The sequence below is a fragment of the Camelus bactrianus genome, unplaced genomic scaffold (assembly GCF_048773025.1).
Source record: "Camelus bactrianus isolate YW-2024 breed Bactrian camel unplaced genomic scaffold, ASM4877302v1 HiC_scaffold_54, whole genome shotgun sequence".
Lineage (NCBI taxonomy): Eukaryota > Metazoa > Chordata > Mammalia > Artiodactyla > Camelidae > Camelus > Camelus bactrianus.
The window spans coordinates 2,455,001-2,475,813 of NW_027413971.1; the positions used below are offsets into that span (position 1 = coordinate 2,455,001).

Genomic DNA, 20,813 nt, shown 5'->3' on the forward strand with positions numbered 1-20,813 from the left:
GTGGCCCACGCACCGCCACCGGTGGCTGCATCTCGGGACCGGAACAGGTGGGGTGGCTCCTCGCGGCGCGGAGACTGGGGGGGGGCCCAAGTCGGGGTGGACCGCCTTCCCCCTCCCCCCCACGGCACGCGCCGGGGAGGCCAAGCCCGCGCACACGCGCGCGCGCGCTCGCACGGCCCCGCGCCAGACGCCGGGCCCGGCCCGGCGGAACCCTCCCCCGACTCGGAGGGGGGAGGCGCGGGCCACAGCAGGCCAAGAACAGCACTCGGCCCCACCGCGGGGCCAGCGCAGCCCACACGCCAAAGCGACGGGGCCCTGCCCACACGCCGCGGCAGTCGCTCCCCGTGGAGAGTGACTGCACGCTCTGGATGGAGGAGCGGCGGCTGGGGGGTCCGGTGCCCCCAAGGCTCCCCTCTCAGATCGCTAGAGAAGGCTTTCTCACCGAGGGCGCATCGCCCCCCACCCAGCGTGCCCCGTTCAGGCCTACGGAAGCCCGCCGACGTGTACGCCAGCGCTCGGCTGGGCAGGAGGGGTCTGCGGTAAGGGTAAGCAGCGGGCCAAGAAGCGAGCGTTCGCGGTCGGGACCGGGGAGAGCCCGTGCGTGCCACCTCGCGAGGAGACGCACCCAAGACCGCGTGGGGACGGGACAGACGCCCGCCCCCCACCGGCACATCACCCGGCCCCACCACGATCGCTCCCACGCCCGGGCGCGAACCCCGCTGAGGGGGACCCACCCGGCGTGCGCCCGGCCACGTCAGTCCCCCCCCCCCGGTACAGGGTGAGGACTGACGTTCAGGAGGCGGCCCCGGCCCCACCGAGGGTGGGGAGCGGACACGCCTCGCTCACCGTCTCGACCCCTCCCCCACGCCTCAAGAGAGGCGCTCGGGAGACACGACCACCGCAGGGGTTACCCGAGAGGACTCGCTGGGGACGTGAAGCGATGCCGCCGCTCGGCCTCGGGCACCTGAGGGACAACCTGGAGCGCTCCAGGGGCACCGCAGAGGACCAAGGCGAGACACGCTCACACCCCGACGAGGGGGTACGTGGCGTGGCGGCGGGGCAGCCCTCCCCCGCCGCGGGGGAGGGCCGCTCGCGAGACAGGACGCCGAGCAGGCGAGGAGGCGAGAGTGTCTGCCGCGTCGCAAGACCCCGGCCTCGCCGACACCACAAGGCACGGGAGACCGAGGTCGGGCCGGAGTCCGCACCCCTGCCTTCCCCCCGCCACCCACGGGCGGCAGAGGAGAGGCGAGGGGCCCGCAGGCAGAACGAGAAGAGAAGCCACGTTCGCCATGAACGTCCCCGTCCCTCGTCTGGCGCGGCTTAGGCCCGGCCCGGGGGAGCATGACTTCACCACATCGGTCAGGTGAGTGAATGAGTGAGTGAGTGAGCGAGCGAGCGAGCGAGCCATGTGGGGCAGGGAGGCCCCAGAGGGGAGGGCCCGGCGAGGACAACCACCAGAGGGGCCTGCTTCAGCCTCGCCAGGCGCCACCCACTCCTCAGTCCTCTCCGAGGAGAGCGGCCAACGACCCCAGGCGGGGAATGCCTGACACGCGGCACGGAGCCTACGGGGGTGGGGTCGCGCCGGCCACCACCGGGTGCCTGCGGCGGGGAGCGCACGGGGTAAAAGACCCACGCCGCCACCTCACCCCACCGCCCTCGGGCCACCAGAGACCGGAGGTGGCACCACGGGCCACGTCAGCTGGACGCACACACGAGAGCCGGCGCGCAGGCCCGGGCGGGCGGCTCAAGTGTCAGAAGCGGAGTCGGCTACCAGGCCAGGGCTCACGCAGAGAGAAGCCCAGAGCCTCGCACGCGTCCGGAGACCCAACACTCGGTGACAGACACCGAGGAAGACCGTGTCAGCACCTATCTGCTGGCAGAAAATGCCCAACACGACAGGAAAAATGACAGCGCCCAGAAACGGGGCGGGTCCACGATTTGCAAGGGGGGACCCCGGGACCTCGGTCCGGCCACCTGCCCCCAGCCCTACCCCCATAAATGGCAGCCCCGAAGCTCTCGGGGGCCATCTGATCGACCGGGGTGGGGGGGGTTTGGTAGGGGGAGGGGAGAGGGGATGGGAGAGGGGAGGGGGATTAGGAGGAGGCTTAGGAGGAGGAGTGGGAATGGAAATGGGAATGGGAAGGGACGAGAGGGAGACGGGATCAGGCCGGGGACGCCCTGCCCTTTTCTCGCCCGCGTGGCCGGGGACTCGGGGAGATGCCACAGAGGCGCCTCCGACGAGAGGGCCCCCCACGAGGGACCGCTCCCGAGCACCGGGCCCCGGGCCCCGGGCCGGGGAAAGCCTGCCTCCCCCACATCCCTCGCAGGACGCCCCCGTGCCGGTCCCCGAGTCCGGATGAAGTCTCGGTCCCTCCAACGCCACCGGAACCCACGCGGGCAGGCTTACGGGCCGGGGGGCACCCCCTCCCAGGCCTCCCGCGCCAACAGGGGCCGGCCCAGCCACGTCTCCGGATCCATCGGGACTCAGAAAACATTTCATCCAAGGAGGCGCCTCCGACGACCGGGAACCCCAGCGCGCCCGTCCACGGCCTCACCGCACTGGGCCCGGGCCGCTCCTCGCCTCAGGAGCAGTCGTCCAAGGGACGCAGACGAGGGCCTGACCACCTAGCCGCCGGCGGCCCGGGCGCGGGACACTCTCTCCCTTTCCCCCGCGGCGGCAAGGCGCAGGCCGTGTCCGATCGGCTCGGGTCGGTCTCCGCGGCTGGAGGGGCACAGGCGGATGCTGGTCGACCAGGCCAGGCCACACGGCTTCCCCCGGCACACGAGATCCCGGGAGCGCGGCGACAGTCACCCCCTCATCATCCTGCGAGTCCAATCTGCGCCGAGAGCAGGACGCGCCCGCGGCTCAGCGCCACGGGGACTGTCACCGCCGGTGTCGCCAGCCTCCCCGAAGTCTGCCTCGGGCCCCGCCGCCGAGCCCCATCCCTTGCCGAGGTCGCCGACGCTCGGGAGAAGAGGGACGATCTCAGAGCGGCAGCCAGATGGCGCCCGACAACCGTCGCCAACGTCCCCGGAACCGATCCCGACCGCCGCCGGCCGCCCAAACGCCCGAGCTCGTCCCGGACTGAGGCGCCGGGCGGCCCCGTGGCGTCCGCCTCGGAGCCCGCTCACCCTCGTCACGGCACGGCACGGCACGACACGAGGCGACACGACGCGACGCGGCGCGACGCGACCCCGGCAACAGATCAGGGCGGGGAGGACGGAGGGAGCCGGGGTTTGGCAAGACACGGCCGGCCGGGCGGCTGCCGCGAAGGGGACGCGCTCCCCACGCGATTCCCCGGGCGGGGGAGATCACACGGACACGCCGGCGGGGCCGGGGCCCACGCCGCGGGTGGCCCAGAGCGACCAGGACGAGATCCCGGGTTCCCGGGTGGGAGGTTGGGAAGGGGAGGAGGGGAAGAGGGAGGGAAGGCGGGGGCTGGCAAACCGAAACCAGGCGAGCGCTCAGAGAACAACGCAGGAATCGGCTTTGGAGTCCGTCCTCTCGAATGCGGGAGGTCTTTCGAAAGCAGACAGGCAAAGCCCAGAAGCTAGAAAAGAAAGGATGAAGACCGCGAACCCCATCGAAGCGGAAAGAGAAATCGATCTCGGCACAGATCGCGACAAAGCCCAAAGACAACAAACGGGCGCGTGGGGAAAACGCACTCGCGGTCGGTCGTGAGAACACGGACGTCAGCACGGCTGACCACAACCGCAGGAAGGAGGAGGGAAAACAAAAAAATGCGGGCGGGGGTTCGGGGGGGCGAGTCGATAGCCACCCGCTCGGTAAATCGAGGTTCAGTGCATCTACACAGAGCAACACTGTGCATGCGCATCCGCGTGTCTGTGTGTGCGTGTGTGTGTCGGTGTGTGTGTTTGACACAGTCAACGTGGACAAGGAAACTGTAGCCCCATCCGAAAAAAAAAAAAAAAGAAAGAAAAGAAAGAAAGGAAAGAAAGAAAGGAAAGAAAGGAAAAAGGAAGGAAGAAAGGAAGGAAGGAAGGAAGAAAGGAAGAAAGGAAGGAAGAAAGGAAGGAAGAAAGAAATGAAGAAAGGAAGAAAGAAAGGAAGAAAGGAAGAAAGGAAGGAAGGAAGGAAGGAAGGAAGGAAGGAAGGAAGGAAGGAAGAAAGAAAGAAAGAAAGAAAGAAAGAAAGAAAGAAAGAAAGAAAGAAAGGAAACATGAAAACAAACGACAAAACCCACCACCAAAGGGAAATCAAGTTGTAGAACTACTCTGGGGTTTAAAAACAAAAACAAAAACACCGTAGAAAAAGCACAACCGCAGCCCATCAGGGGTTCCTCTCCTCAACAGTCCAAGAACTCGGTCAACTCCACCTCCTAGAAGCCAGAAAACCAGGGATGAAACACGTGCAGGAGACCCAAACGGACGTTTTCAGTTTAAAAGGAAAAAAAAAAAATTATTTTTTTCCTCCCCCAAATGGGGGAGGGGGCGAGGGGGAGGATGGAGCGTAGAACTCAGCGGCAGAGTGCCTGCCCAGCACGCGCGAGGTCCAGGGTTCGATCTTCAGGACTTCCGTTCAAGTCAATAAGGAAGTCGGTAAGTCAGGCAATCACTAAGTCAGGCAACAAACCAGCAAAAGAAACGAATTACCTCCCCTCCCCGAATAAACAAACAACCACCGAAAGCAACAACAGCAGCAAGAACCAAAAAAAAAAAGGCCTAAATAAATAAATAAATGTAAGTAAGTAAATAAATAAATAAGTAAGTAAACAAACGAACACAATTTAAAAAAGGGGAAAACGCACACATTTCCGTTTCCAAGAGATATCCGGACAGGCCCAGAACCTGGAATCTCGACAGCAAGTTCCAAAAACAAGCAGAAAGTGCCTGCTCCTGACGGAACACGTGATAGAGACCACCGTTCGAGATGGGGCCTGGTGGGCGGGCTGGCAGGCGGACACAGAGCTCTCGACTCATACCTGACAGACTCCGCTCTCCGACGGAAGACAGAAGGCAACACGGAACAGGGGTTGGTGGTGGGGGCGAGGGGGAGAGGGCGAAACGGAGGTGGAGGAAAGCCATTAGGGAAAACAGGACAGAAGTCCCTCAAAACATTCCACAGAAAACTCCTGGAAGACCCGGCAGTTCCACTACGGGCCCGCGGATGGACGAATGGACAGTGCCACGTGGTCTGGAGAGACCTACACCTAGAGGGGATGATGTTAACTAAGTGACTTAAGTTCGAGAGGGATGTTGTCACTTCGAGGCAGAATCCCCAAGACAATACGCAGGAACACATGCAAGGAAGCTGAAACAGGCTCATGGATACCAAGAAGGAACAATGAGTGCAATGGGTGAGGGAGAGGAAAAAGTACAAGCTTCCAGTTAACTCCAATTAATAAATACACAAATTACGGGAGGTCATGGACAGCAGGGCGAGTAGAGTCAATCCATACTATTGTCATGACGCTGTCCGGTGACTGATCCGTAACCAGACTCATCACGGTGATCATCGTGGAACATGGAAGAATCCCGAATCGCTATGTTGGACACGTGAAAACGGACATCCCCTTGTCAGGTCAATTATGAGAGACAGTAGGAGAGAGAGAGACAGAGAGAGAGAGAGAGAGAGAGAGAGAGGGAAAATTCTCACTGTCTTACCGGAAAAAAAAAAAAAAAAAAAAAAAAGAGTTCAGTGAGATAAAGAGTGGATGTAGGTGAGGGCAATAGGTGGAGGAGATGAAAACCACGACGGCGACACATGTGCGGCATCCCACACGGTGGCAGTGCAGTGTGATCCTATGCATGCTCAGCCGTCTCCTAGCCACCTCCAAGTTGACATCCAGGGTCATCCTTTTAGGTTTCGTGGCTGCACTTTCGTCTGTCTCGGGCAATACTCTCCCTTGATTTTCCATGGGGGAAGGGAGGTGGGGTGGCCGGGCGGGCCACACCACGACACACCGCGTCGCGCGTGACCTGGAAAACAGATACACACCCGCCCACCACCCACGGGCTCCGAAATCGGTCACTGGTCACGACGCACACTTCGTCGGTCCCTTACGGAGCGATGGCGGACCAAACAGGCAGCGGCCAACTTTGTCGTGCACACAATGACGGTTCGTCCCTCGTGGAAACAAACTGATGACGAGACAGCGTGGTCAGGGGGCGGGTGTCCTTTCAGGAAGACAGAGTCATTGAAAGTCCCGCACACGGGAACTGTGCCAAGGGAGATCTCCATCACCCTACCCAACCCTGATCCAAATTCTCGTTCGGGCAGCTAAGGGTCAAGGTCAAAGTTTCTTTCTTCCCGGGGCAGGGGTCCTTTTGGGCCTCGATGGTTGTTCAACTGGAGAGATCACCCTTGGGCTGCATATACACTTCGGGGTGGTCCACAGGGTTCCACGACAGTCCCGCCACCAGGCAGGTGGTTCCACCTGATGAAACCGGTCTGGTCTTTCGTTCCAGGAAGACAAAGGTCCGTGGCTGAAGCCAACGAGAAACCCAGGGTGTGAGTCCGGAGCGCCACCAGTCAGGAAGATGTCTAGGCGTCGGGCTCGAAGAGGCTCGGGTGGCCTGAAAAACGCATGCGGGTTCAGGTCCACTTTCTGAGTGGCCTCCACAGCAACGGGCAGGAGGAGGGTCTCGAGAGGGGACACGGCAGTGACCTCTCTCCAGCGGATGTCCAGCTGCTCAGCCCGGCTCGGCGGGGCTTCAGGGAAAGGGCGGCTTTGGTTCTCGAGGATGCCAAGTCCAAAGCGGGAGAACCATGGGCAACGGGAGTCGGAAGAGCGTTGGCCAACCATCGGAGAAAACTCGAAGCATGCGTGACGTGGCCCAGCGTATCAGTGGAAGGCGGGGCGGGGCGGGGAGGGGGAGGGTGGCGGGAAGCACGCAAAGATGATGACACAGAACCGCATTCTCATCTCTATCACGCTGTACGAGAGTTTCCACTGAGACATGCTCCCCTTCCCCTGGTCTCTCCAAGGACGCGCATTTCTACCAAAAAATCACCCCCATTCAGACTTGTCGGCTGGCCAGATCAGCATACTTCCACGAAATTCGGCCTGAAGAGGGACAGACGTCCACGAAGCATAGCCATCGCCCCTAGAGGCTCTCGGACACCCGCTCTGCTGGAACGTTTCCTAAGGACGGCAGACGAAGACGGTCTCCACATGCTTTCCAGGAGACGTTCCTCAGAACGAGACCGTGACTGTTCCGAAGCCCGAATCGGTCACAGCAATTGTTCACGAGGAAGTCACGGTGAACCATCTGGGACACCAGTCTTTCCCAACCGGTCCACGTAGGGACACGATTTGGTCCTAGCCAGAAACAGACACTTTCTCCTCACAGCATCCTTTTATTTTCATTTAAATTAATTTATTTTATTTTATTTTATTTTATTTTATTTTATTTTATTTTATTCTGTTTCATTTTGTTTTGTTGTATTGTATTGTATTGTATTGTATTGTATTGTATTGTATTGTATTGTATTGTATTGTATTGTATTGTATTGTATTGTATGTTTACATATGTACGTATGTAAGTAAGTATGTATGTATTCCGGTCTGTCTGTCTGTCTGTAGGTCCATCCATCCTCCGAAGGTATACCAGTCATGTCGGCCAACACACTGACAGATCTCGAGTCTTTTCTGTCAGAAAGATATTAAAGCACGTCCCCTTCGACTCATGGAGCCAGGAACGAACGCTTCCGTATCTCATCTTCTTTGGAAACGATCTAAACATTCCAGGGACGTTGCCAGATGCTTCAGTTGCAAGGGACCAAAAACTACGTGGAGGAGGCACCAATTTTTCAGAGATGGACCGCCTCCCCCACACACACACACACTACCCCCTCGGACTGCTTGGGGTGTGAACACTTCCTGAGACTTGAGACCGAGCCAACCATCGCTCCCAGACTCTTTTTTTTTTTTTTTTTTTTCCTGGCTGACACGTTTTATGACAGAGATAACCCACAGGAACTTAATGGATTCGGGGTAAACCTAGGGAGGCGAAAAGTTTCACCTCGAATGCTGCTCGTCACAATCAAGACATGGCTCTTTTCACGAGACCGATCCCTTGACATTTGCTTTTCTGGATGAAAGGATCTGTCCTAGATCATGTCAACCTGAAGGAAAACATTTGGGTTCCTTCCTGTTCGCATTCCCTGCCTGCATGTTCCCTTGAAAACCAGTTCCATAGAGCTCTTTCATGAATGAACTCTGGCAAGTGTATGTGGAGGAAGAAACATGCCAGGCCTACAAGCCGGGGACATACACAAGTGCCTACATGCATACATGCATACATGGGACCGGGCCCTTTCCAGATCCTTGGACGGCAGTACCATAGAAATGAGGATGGCTTCCACAAGACTCTCAGGCAAGCCAAGCTCTTTTGCGAAAGCGATAGCTTGTGCACAAAGGAGAAGGTGGCATGAGGGGAGAGGGAGGGGGAGTGCCAGCTCCCTGAGCAGCAGGGGCCATGCTTTTCTACCTAAAGGAAGGGCTTTGTCTCAGGATCACTGATCACTTCCATAAATCATCCGATATCTTGGATCGGCCGCAGGCGGCTCCAGGGTGAAGAGCCATCGCCCCAGGCTCTGTGGGGAATAGAGAAGACTTCCGTGAGGGGAAAGAAACGCATGAGAATTTTCTGCAAGAAAGCTCAGGAACAGATAATGTAAACACGGAGAGTTGAGCTTCCTGTCTCGTGACAACTAGGTCTACTGGGTCATGTCACAGAGAGCAAGCGAATCCTTTATTCCCCTGAGCCTTTTTCTTTTTCTTTCTCTATCTTTCTTTGTTCTTTGTTCCCTTTAGAGTGTGTGTGTGTGTGTGTGTGTGTGTGTGTCTGTGTGTGTGTGTGTGTCTGTGTGTGTCTCTGAAACTCAGGTACTGCCCTGTCTCATACAGACGAGACCAGCAGATCGACATGACCAGAGATTTTGTAGCTTTCATTTAAAAACTATAGGTCACTCACGAGTCGGGTAGGACGGGTGCTGTGTCCAGCGCAGCTCGGGACCGTGTCTGAGGACGGGCGACGCAAGAATTAAGAAACAAAGAGACCAAGTAAAGAGCGAAAATGGGACCAGGGGACTCAAGGTCTCGTGGATCTAGAGTGCCAAAAGCCTGGTCGACATCCTGTTTATTGGGAGTATACGGCTCAGGGAAAAAAAAAAAAGAAATGCGATCAAAGAGGTGGGGCTTTAGATATTTCATGCCAGAAGCACGAAGTTCTGCTTGCTGGCTAACTGATTCATTTCAGGCCTATCCCTTCCAGGAACAATCACCCTCCTCGGGGGATGCAAAATTTCTAAGTGTATCCTGTGATTGCCTCTGGGACATCTCGAGATAGCAAATATTTCCCCGGGGTTAAACCACATGCTTTCCTGCCAGAACCAAGTTCTGTTAATGGATGATCTGGCTTCCCATGACCGTCCATTGTTTTACCCTAAGGAAATATCTGCCATCTGTTGCGCCCTCACGGTCAATCTCAGGATTGCCCCTCACACAATTTCTTGAGCATCATACATGTTATAGGTCATCGACTGTGTAAAACATGAAAACAAAGCAGGCGTGTGCATTTTTAAGCAAGTAAGTGTGAATGTAAGATTTTACGCTCATGGAAATGCTGGTGCAGCTTGGTTTCTAGTTGCTGGTTCTCCAGCAGCTTGTTTCCCAGCAGACGCGTAGGACACTAGAGAACCCACTCACTCAGAAAGAACCGATGGGACGGGTAAGGTTTTTCGGCTCGGAGGGTGAAAGCTTTTAAACTCTGTGTGGAAAAAAGACGTTTCAGGTGTATATTTCTCCTTAAGAAGGCTGCGAATTAGAGTTTCGACGAGGGAGACCACGCAGCAGTGTGTACGTTTAAAAAGGCCTCCGCGTGCCCCTCCCCACCCTTTTTTGTTTGTTTGTTTCTTCCATTCGGTTTCAGGTTCTACCTGATTCAGCCCCCTGGCCTCAGTCTCAGGCCACTGTGGGCTATGCAGACAGACGTTTCTGACGTTGTCGAGATGGACAAGATAAGGAGGGTTCCCCCCAGAGAACTGGGCCGCTGCTTCTATGAGATCAAAAAGCTGACCTACTCATCCAGTTCTATGTTTAGAAATTTGCTCCTTTCTGGGAAAGCGTAGAGCTCTGCGGTAGAGTGCGTGCTCAGCATGCACAAGGCCTTGGGCTCAGTCCCCAGTACCACCACTGAAAACGTATAATAAATCTAAATAATTAATTGAAACGTAGATAAAGACACCTAATGACCCGTCCCCCCTCCAAAAAGATAAAAACTTCTTGTTAAAAAATTTTTTTTTATTTTATTTTTTTATTTTTTTAGTTAAAAAGGCAGGAGGAGGACGAGGACGAGGACGAGGACGAGGACGAGGACGAGGAGGACGAGGATGAGGAGGAGAAATTAGCTTCTTTCCAACAAGGAGATTTCCAGGTCAAATGGAGAGCCAAATATTTCTATGTTCTAAAACTTCAGCTTTCCACGTATCCTGGCGTCAAAACGTCGGCACGGGTAAAGATTGTTCATCATTCTGTGACTATGCACTTCCTGCATTTTGGAGTGTTCATCTGTCCTTTCTCTTAGGAATAGATGATCATCAGAAATAGCAGTTCTGTTGATTAAACCCCCTTTTAACATATCGTTGTTTCCTGGTCACTAAAGTTACCTAATAATCACTTCACAGTCTATGGAAGTCAAATCATTGTGCTGTACACCTGAAACTGATAGAGGGCTGTATGTCAAACCTATGTCAATAAAACTGAAAAAAGAAAAGAAGAAGAAGAAAAGAAAAGTCTGCTTGCTCGGGGCATCCGGTAAAGGCCCTCTTTCTGAGCGCACAAGTCAACCTCGGGCCGATTCACCCTGTCCCTGAAGAAGGGCAAAAATCCTCCACTCTATCTCCCGTTAGGTCCTGGACACTAGCCAGAGTTCCTCCTCCCTCAACCCCCACCCCGTTCCTGCGTCACACTGTGTGGGCTCAGGCACACAACCTATCGCTTTCCTTTAGCGTGTGGAATGAATATCGCCCGAAGGGAATTTCCTTTGTTGTCGTTTAAATAAACTGACGTGTTAATAAGTGCTCTGGAGGGACACATTCCCTTTGACCTGATCAGCCATAGTGACATCCCATGACCCAGGAGTGTACAATATCATGGATTGGAAAGGATCTTAGAATTCAGAAATCATGGTGACGTGGGTCTGATGACCTAGCTGGCTCCATACAAACCAAGAGATGAAGGTGCCCAACATTTTCACTCGATGCTGCCTAAGTTCTTGACAGTCACTTTAAAAAAGGAAAAGGAAAATTTGCATGGCACGCTTAGTTTTGAGAATGCTATCTGACTGCATGGTGGAACGCAAGGAAAAGCCGTGACGCTCGCCCACGGTATCGAGAGAAACGCAGAACCGTGTTTCTGGTAGCTTTCTTCACCGCTGCGCAAAGGCGGGAGCGACCGCTACCTCACGCAGAGGAGGAGAGGACGGGTTTCTCGGCCCCGTCACGCAATGCCAGCAGAAGAAGCCTTCTCCGATGAGACAGAAGCGTGTCAAAGCGCATCCCTGCGTCGAAGGCTTCGGTTTCCCGGGGAAGGGGGTCGAGCCGAGGGACCCAGGCCCCCACGTCAGTCAGTCTTTCACTGGATTCACTGGCCTCGCTGTTACTCCTCAGCGATGGCCCCTCAGATTGCTCTCGTGTGTCTTTACCTTCTGGCTTTAGGAAGGACTTTAAACTTCGGCTGAGGGGCGGGACACCCAGAAGGGTTCTTTCAGTTCACCCCATCTTAGGTATTGCCATATCCAACACGTTGGTTTTCATCCATCGTGGACCTACCTACCGGAGAGTTTCGCTGCTTAAAAGTCCCCTGTGCTCCACCTATTCATCAACAACCCCCCGCCACAACACACACACACACACACCCACACCCACACCCACACCCACACCCACACACCCACACACACACACACCCACACAGACAACCTTCACCACCACCACCCCCGACCCCACTCATCTTTTCACCCTCTCTGGGGCTTTTGCCCTTTTGAGAATGAATGTCATCTAGAGCCGCGGTACCCTACAGGATGCCACCTTTTCAGATTGGCTTCTTTCAGGGAGTCAGGGGCACGCAGAATCGGCCCCGCCTGTCTCCCACAGGTCTCTCGGCTCCACGGGTCCCTGGTTTCCTTTTTAGAGCCAAATCACATGCTGTGGCACGGACCTAGCCCGGGCGACGTGTCCCTTCACCTCTTGAAGGACGCGTCTGTCCCGGTCGCCTCCACGGTTCCGGCAGTGATGAAGCAAGCCCCTCCACACCCCCACCCCCACCCCGCCCACCGTCCAGGTCCGTCCGCGTTCAGGTTTCCGCGTGGACGGAGCCCCGAGGGCTAGGCCTCAGGGTGAGAGTGGTATGGCGGGTGGCAGGTGGCGCACTGAAGGGTCCCAAATCCGGAGGATGCCGGCAAGGAAGGTCGCCAGGTCAAAACCTTCCTTCCCTCCCTCCGTCTCCTTAGGGTGGATGGCTGGGCCCGTGAATTCAGAGAGGACACGAGACACATGCTGTGAGCCGAGATTTCCAAGCCAGGAGACCTGGTGGAGGGTAAAGAAACGAGTTGATTGGGGGGACGGGGGCGATGGGGGGGGCTCTTAGGACTGCAGCCCAGGAGACACAGATGCAAGAAAGAAGCACTGGAAGTGTGTGTCATCAGACTACCCCACGGGGCAAGTGGAGAAGGGGAAACGAAAGAAAACACACCACAAGAGCAAGGCGGGAACTTTGAAACGACCAGGCTGCGGCTAGCAGCTGCTGGCAGATTTGTTTTTGAAACCGGTTGGTGGTGCCCTTGAGCTTGATACAGTTCTGACCACTCATGCCCCCCCTCCCCCCATTGATGCCGGTGTCGGGACCCAGGAGAGGCCACCCCAAACATGTATGTGCCTCCGTGGCACACGGATGGGTTAGAAATGAGAGTGACCGAAGAAGCCGAGGGGCCAGCAGACGCAAGAGGGACCCTCAGACTCTTCTTTCTGTCTCCCTGAAAGCGGGAAATCGATCACTTCCGTGGAGGGTGCCCTCCCTGCATCTGGACTTAGGAAAACACCCTGATCACCCACTGAGAGCCTTCAGGCCCCGGAAGCCTAGAGAAACCAACCAACCTCGTGACTTCTTTCAGGGGCTTCCCCCCCTCCCCAAAACCCAAACTCCGTCTCGATTCTTCACGGACGGGTCACCCAAAACCAAAGGCTCTCAGCCCGGCCCATTTCGCACAAAGGGCTGATTTCTTGTCCTAAAACGGAGAAAAGCTGCCTGCTTCGGGGACACATGAGTGCTTGAATGAAAGACAGTAGGTTCCCTGTCGCTCCTGCTCAACGATCCGTCTGGGGTCCATTTTTGGATCAGTCCAGCCCAGAGAACTCAAGATGTGTAGAGGGAGGGGACAACGTCCCCCTCCCTGAAACAGGACTATGTCTGCAACAAAGTTCCTCCCACTGGCCGTCCAGCTCCATTTTGGATGACTGAATCCTGGTTCACCTCATTTGGGTGTTTTGTTTTTGTTTCTGTTTCTGTTTTTGTTTTTGTTTTTGATTAATAGACTTTATTTCCTAGAGCAGTTTCAGGCTCACAGCAGAATTGAGCAGAAAATACAGAGAGTTCTCACATAGCCCTCCCCACCCACACATATATCCTCCACTCCCCTCAACATCTCTCATCAGTGTGGCCTATTTGGTAAAACTGATGATCCGACATGGACACGTTATTATCCATCAAAGTCCATAGTTTACAGGACGGTTCACTCTTGAGGTTGTACGTTCTATGGGTTTTGACAAATGTACAATGACATGCAGCCACCACTATGGTATCCTACAGAATAATTTCATCGCCTTAAAAATCCCTCACGCTGCATCTGTTCATTCCTCCTTCCCTCCCTCTCCCCAAACCCCTGGATACCATGATCTTTTGATTGTTTCTAGAGCTTTGCCTTTTCCAGGATGTCATTTGGTTGGAATTGTACAGTTGGTAACAATTTTCAGACCGGTTTCTTTGATTTAGTAAGATGTCTTTTAAGTTTCTTCCATGTCTTTCACGGCTTGATAGCTAATTTCCTTGTCTTTCGTTCTTTTTTATTTATTTATTTTTTAAAATGTTTTTACTGCACATATATTTTTAATTTACATATATGTACTGTTCATTGTTTCCAGGAAGGTTTAGAGCTTTAGCTTTTTAAACTTACATACTTATCAAAGGAATAAAGCCAACCACAAAAGAAGAATGAATTCAAAAAGATACACACACCCTGCTATTAGCAGCAACATCATTTATGATTGCCAAGATACGGAAGCATCCTAAGTGCACATCAATATTTGAATAGATAAAGAAGAGGGGACACACACACACACACACACACACACACACACACACACACACACACACACACATACACACACGTAATGGAATACAATTCACCCATGAGAAAGAAGGATATTTTGCCATTTGTGGCCCTTCCTTTCCTTTTTTTTTTTCCCCCCTCCACTTTAAAAACCAGAATTTTATAACTGGGATAAACACTTCCATTGAGTCAAAAACAGTAAAATGCCTAGAAATAAACTTAATCGAGGAGGTTATCTATACTCCAGAATCTGAAATGACACAAAGAAATGGAAAGATGCCTTGTGCTCTTGCATTGGAAGAATCAATACTATCAACATGGCCACACTATCCAAAGCAAACCGCAGGTTCCATGCAACCCCTGTCAAAATACTCACGACATTCCTCACAGAACTAGAACAAACAATTTCAAAATTTTTAAGGAACAACGGAAGACCCTAAACAGGCAAAGCAATCTTTCGAAGGTCTCCTCTCCCTCCCTCCCTCCCTCCCTCTCTCTCTCTCTCTCTTTCTCTCTCTCTCTCTCTCTCTCTCTCTCTCTCTCTCTCCCTCCCCCCCTCTCTCCCCCTCTCTCTCTCCCTCTCTCCCCCCCTCCCTTTCTCTGTCATCTTTTTGTTCTCTTTTCTTAGGATTTGATGACTTGAGACCATCCTTTATCATTCCTTGTAAAGCCGGCTTGATGGTGCTGAAATCTTGTAGCTTTTGTTTATCTGTGAAGCTTTTGATTTCTCCCTCAAATCTGAACGAGAGCCTTGCTGAATAGAGTATTCTTACCTGTCAGTTTTTCCCTTTCATCACTTTAAGTATGTTGTGCCACCCACTTAGTTTCTGCTGAAAAATCAGCTGATAACCTTACGGGAGTTCCCTTGTATGTTATTTGTGCTTTTCTCTCGTCATTTTAATATTTTCTCCTTATCCTTAATTTTGGTCAATTTGATGACGATGTGCCTCGGTGTGTTCCCGTATGGTACTCTCTGCACTTCCACCTCATTTGGTTATTTAAAGGATCTTCAGTCCTGTTCAATTCATAGGAGAGAACTTCCACGTGTATTTCTTCTCAGTTTATGAAACAAAGAAGGACCCAGGAAACCTGGCAAAACATAAATGCTTTTCTATTGGGTTGAGCAAAGACAGGCCCTTGCCGGGGACGGGGGGGGGGTGCTGGAGGGGTCGGGGGGCGGTGTAGAGAAGGATATAGATCATTGTTAGGGTGCCTGCTTAGCATGCATGATGCCCTGGGTTCAATCCCCAGAACCACCATTAAAATAAATAAATAACCTAATCAAACCCATCCCCCTCCTCCCCCCCCAAAAAAAAGAAGGAGAAAAGAGTGAGAGACAGAGACAGAGACAGACCATCGGAAAAGTAGCTGCACTAATACTTCCAAGAAACAGGACAACATAAAGATAATGGAAGAAATGCTGGATAGTGAACAGCCACGGGTGGTTGGCACAGACCCATAGCTTCTGGACTCGCTAAAAAAAAAAAAAAAAAAAGAATATGAGAATCATATGGATCAGGAGATTGGGTCTGAATTTTGTGCCGTTTGACTTGTGCCAGTTACAAAGGTCATGCACAAGGAAGATGACTGGCTACTTTATTGTCTGAAATAGACACTTGAAAGTGAAAGGAGGTGCTATACAATCGTGCCTGGACTGGGATTTTTCTAAGGGAGCCCAAATCCTTTACAATATATAATCATGTTTTCAAAAATGAATATCATTCCTGGACAACATTTAGCAATTATTTCTGTGTTATCAGTAAACATTTTTAAAAAATCAGTAAGAAAGGAAGAGGGAGAGAGAAAGAGAGAGAACAGGAGTAACTATACGCGCGCGTGCGTGCATGCATGTGTGTGTGTGTGTGTGTGTGTGGTGCGCGCGTGTGCGCGCACGTGTGTTGAGGTGGGGGCCTAAAAGAGGGTGAGGATTCTTTTCATCGAGGTCTGTTTGTACAGAATTCTCTCCTTCTCCGCTTTACACTGTGAAGGAAAAGCCCAGCTGGGATAACAAGCTAAGTCGCAAATCTAAGTGTAACAAGTGTCGGATTACTGATCTGAGTTCTGCTGGGCTAACTCGTAAATCTAAATTAATAGTGCCGGTTTGCCTGATTCCCTGTTCATATTTGCTAGCCAGCTGATTTTCAAGAGACATATCTGGCCTTGAAATGTTGGTTTGCTGCCTCACTGCCTCTACTTTCGTGATAATGATGTTGCTAAAGCTATTGCGTGCCTATTGGCCGAATACCCCAAGCTGGTACTTAACCCTATAAAACCTCACGTGCACGTCTTGGAGGTGCTCAAGGCTTAGGAGCAGAAGCCCCTCTGAGCCCGCCGGCGTAATAAATCTGAGTACTCCAACCCTCCGAGTGGTGCTTGTTTCTGGCCGGCCTGTCATTTCCATAACAGCACCGTTGACAATAAGAACGTCACTCTCGTTCCGGCATAAAGAAGACATCTGGGGAGGGTGGGGTGGGGGGTGGGGTGTAGATCTATGTTATGTCCTGATTCCAGGAAGGAAGGGGCAAGGGTCGGCGTGCCCTTCTTTCTGGGGTATCTGTCTGTTCGCTTTTGGTGTTCGGCTGGTTTGGTTATTTCAGCTTCTGTTTGGTTCCTTTCACAGATCCAGTGGCTCAAAACAGCATTCCTGATTTTCTTTTCTCCTGGGGTTTGGTTTTTGATAGGTAGAGGGACAGGGCCCACGCAGGGGTGGGGGTGGGGGGTCACTGTGCCGGAGAAAGGGAGGCGGCTGTGGTGGAAATCATCGAGCAGAGGGGATTTCTACGAGAGGGACTCTCCGAAGTGAATGGGGTCCAAGGAGATCAGCAGGGTTTCTGTGTGCTCGTTTGGTTTTGTTCGTGCGTGTGTTTGTTTTTTCTGGACGAGGCCAAAGAACTCTTCAGGTGGAGGTGTGTGTCCAAAGGGTCTGACAGGATGGGAGGATGCGGGGCGAGTCAGTCCATGTGCCCAGAAAGAGAGAGAATCTGACATAGCTGAGACTCAGGCCTTTTTCAGACCTAGCCAGAGAGCAGTTCGGCTCCGAGCATTCACGGAGAAGTTCGCCGCCACCTCAGTCCTGTCCCCCAACCCCCGCCCTCCCCCACGCCTCAGCCCCCAGTGAAGGAGGAATCATGAAGTGGCCGCACTTAGGCTAAGCCAATTTTTGGCTTTATGCTTACTGCTTGCTTTTAGAACCATCAGCAAACTCGACTGACCAGACACCGCTCCCAGCTCCAGGCCCACTGTTAAAAACAGCTAAAGTTGTCGATTCTAACTGTTTGATTTGACCTTCTCTGATCGGTTCAACTTGACAATCATGTTTGGCGTCTGAGTCTTTCCCCAGGAAGGGAGTCACGGGAGGATAGCTCAGGAGAACGACCAGCCCCCTCCCACCCCCCACCCCCCACCCCGAGTTCCTCCGTGGCGCTGGTGCCGCCGGGTGAGTCTGACCAGATAAAGAAGGTCACGGGCTGATGACCTACTAGACCACCAGGAGGTCCCATGTTATCAGACACTCATCCAGATTTAGGAGGAAGTTTCATCAGAGACCCTTGTTGATCATGAGCACCTTTTGTGCTCCCCGCCTGTTGTGATTCCCTTTCATGCTCCAACCTGTTCGTCCACAGAAGCATGAAACCCCAACCCCAAGACGGGTTCACAGTTTGGAGGGCACTAGCCTGCTGTGAGTCCCCTTTGCCCAGCAAAGCAATCAAGCTGCCTCTTTTCTTCTAAACTCTAAGACCCTGTCTCTGGGTTATTTGGCTCGTCAGGGACGGGGTGGGGGAGGGCGATCTTTCGGCAACACCTGCCAGAAGTTTCCCTGAGTGGCAGGAACCAGCGTGGCCCTCAGCCTCAGCCCCGCAGGCAGGCAGGCAGCAGGCAGGCAGGCAGGCAGGCAGGCAGGCAGGCAGACAGGCAGGCAGGCAGAGGTTGGAGCGACCGTTGGTCCCGCCCCCGCCCGCGCTCCACCCCCCCCGCCCCCGCCGCTGCTTCCGCCGCCGCCGCCGCCACCGCCGCCGCCGCCGCCTCCCAGGCCTTCTCACACCGATCGGTCCCAAATCGACTGACTGTCTCCTGGAAGCGGGGGCGGGGACGTCAGGAGGATCCATTCGGCAGGGCCTCGTTCAATCGCTTCATTCAAATGCAGAAAGCTCTGTGCTCAGGTCAGAGCCTTTGACTTGGCCTCCGGCTCCTCTCTGTTGAACGGCTTTTGTTCTTTGGTTTCAATTTCCCCACCCTTAGGCCACCCGTCCCAACTGCACGGAGGGAGGCGGGAGGGAGGGGGAGAATCTCGCCTGGTCTCAAGGCCAAAGGAGTCCCCTCCTTTTCCTAATCTGGGTAAACCCCACTACACCGTTTGAGAATCATGGAAGGGCATGGAAGCAGACCTCTGACTTGATAGATTCCTCTGGGATGGGAGACTTAAAAAAACAAAATTCTTTTTCCCCTGCTTCCAGGGAGGCAGAAAGGAGGGCCAGAGTGTTCTCTTGCCTCGGGCAGTTCTTTGTTTGTTTCTTTCTTTCTTTTGTTAAATCTTTTTTTTTTTTCCTTTTTTTCTTCCAGTTTTATTGAGACAGAGTTGACATACAGCAGTGTATACTTTGGGGGGGGGGGCGGGGAGAGGAATTCGATTTTATGTATTTATTTTTGACCGGAGGTACTGGGGATTAAACCAGGACCTTGTGCTTGCTTGCTAAGCACACACTCTACCACTGACCTATACCCTCCCCCTTGGCCAGTTGTGAAGTCCCTTTCATTCAGCATAGTCCATCGGGCACATTTTGGGGCAGCCTACTCTGGGACCCCAACATTTCCCTATTCTGTAACTTCCCTGGAAGTTTTACACATTAAAAGCTGGGCTGTTGACTGTGCATGTGCGTCCATGCGTGCGTGCGTGCGTGCGCGTGGTGTGGGGGCAGGAGGAGGGAATAGTTTCTAGAGGGCCTGCGTTTCATGGACCCAGTTTCTTAGTTCTGAGAACAGGTCTGTTCAAGGAAACAGTTGTAGTATCTCGTCTCAGGAGGCGGTGGTGTCGATGGGCTTCTGAAGCTAGGCCTAGGGAGCAAGCAGTCAGGTATCGCCTAAGAGGCACTTGTGTGGAAAACCAAAGTACAGCAAAAAGGTTAATCATTGGAGCAGATGAGAAACCAGATTCAGGGCCGGGAGTAGGGGTTCAGTCTGGTAGGAGATTTCCACACATCGGGGTCATCGAAACGGCTCGAGCAGTTTGAAATGCCTCTGATGATGTCCTGGGGTGTTCGGCTCAACTCTCTGAGCGGCTCCTCAAAAACAGGCCCTAGGATGGTTTCCACAGGAGCTGTTGTGCCATTTCTCTGACGTTTACCTCCCGTTGTCCAGCTTCAGTCTGCAGGGCTTCAGGAGACGGAGCATTTTAGTACTCAATGATGCCAAGACAAAAGGGTGAGAGAAATGGGAACGTTCGTGGAGATGGTCCTAGGCAGATAGTGGAGGCAACTAGAAGACCTTCAGTCTCCGGGCCGGCTTTCAGGTTGAGACAAAAACCCTAAGGCAAGCGCTTGCTGCCACAGCACATCGACTAACACGGGAACCATCCAGTGAAGATCAGCACGGCCCCTGAACGTGGACGACACACGCACATACGTGAAGCGTTCCGTAGCTTTAGTGATGTCAGTCACCCAGAGGAAGACAGATATCCTATGCCATCACTTCTAGGTGGGATCTGAAAGTAAGTCAAGACACCCATCCATACATAAATAACTCCATTTTAAAAAGACTCCAAGGAACCTATTTACAAACCAGAAACAGACTGGACTCGCAGACATGGAAAAGAAACCGATGGTTAACACAGGGGACAGGTAGGGTGGAGGAACGGGGGAGGGCAGAGGGATAAATCAGGAGTTTGGATTAGCAGATATAAACCACCCTATACAAACTAGGTACACAAGTAGGTCCTACTGTCTAGCACAGGGAACTATGTTCAATAGCTTGTAATAACCTATCCTGAAAAAGTATACGTGTGTGTGTGTGTGTGTGTGTGTGTGTGTGTGTGTGTGTGTGTGAATAAGTGAATCACTATGCCGTACGTCATAAATGAACACAACATTGTAAGTCAACTATACTTCCATTGACAGAGAGTTCCTACAATAAACAGGCAGCAGGCAGGCAGGCAGGCAGGCAGGCAGGCAGACAGACACAGACACAGACACACAGACACACAGACACACAGACACACACACACACACACACACACACACACACACACACACACACACACACCCCCACAGACACAGGGGAACCCTAAGGAAAACGAGTAGCACTAGTATCTCTTATCCATGCATGTCTATCCCAGTTTAATGGAAACCTAAGTTTTGCCTCCAAGTCAATGATGCTAATAACTCTGCTGCCAAGAATAGAAAAATCCTCACGGAGGATTTCTGAATCCCAGAAGGGTCAGGGAGGGAGAAAAAGAGAAAGGCATTCCATTC

General features: G+C 53.3%; 1 non-coding gene across 1 annotated transcript; it reads left to right on the top strand.

Moving 5' to 3' along the window:
* Positions 1 to 19,879: 19,879 nt before the first annotated feature.
* LOC141576985 (U6 spliceosomal RNA) lies at positions 19,880 to 19,988 on the top strand. The gene has a single exon (XR_012505419.1). It is a non-coding gene; the product is annotated as a U6 spliceosomal RNA (small nuclear RNA).
* Positions 19,989 to 20,813: the final 825 nt, after the last annotated feature.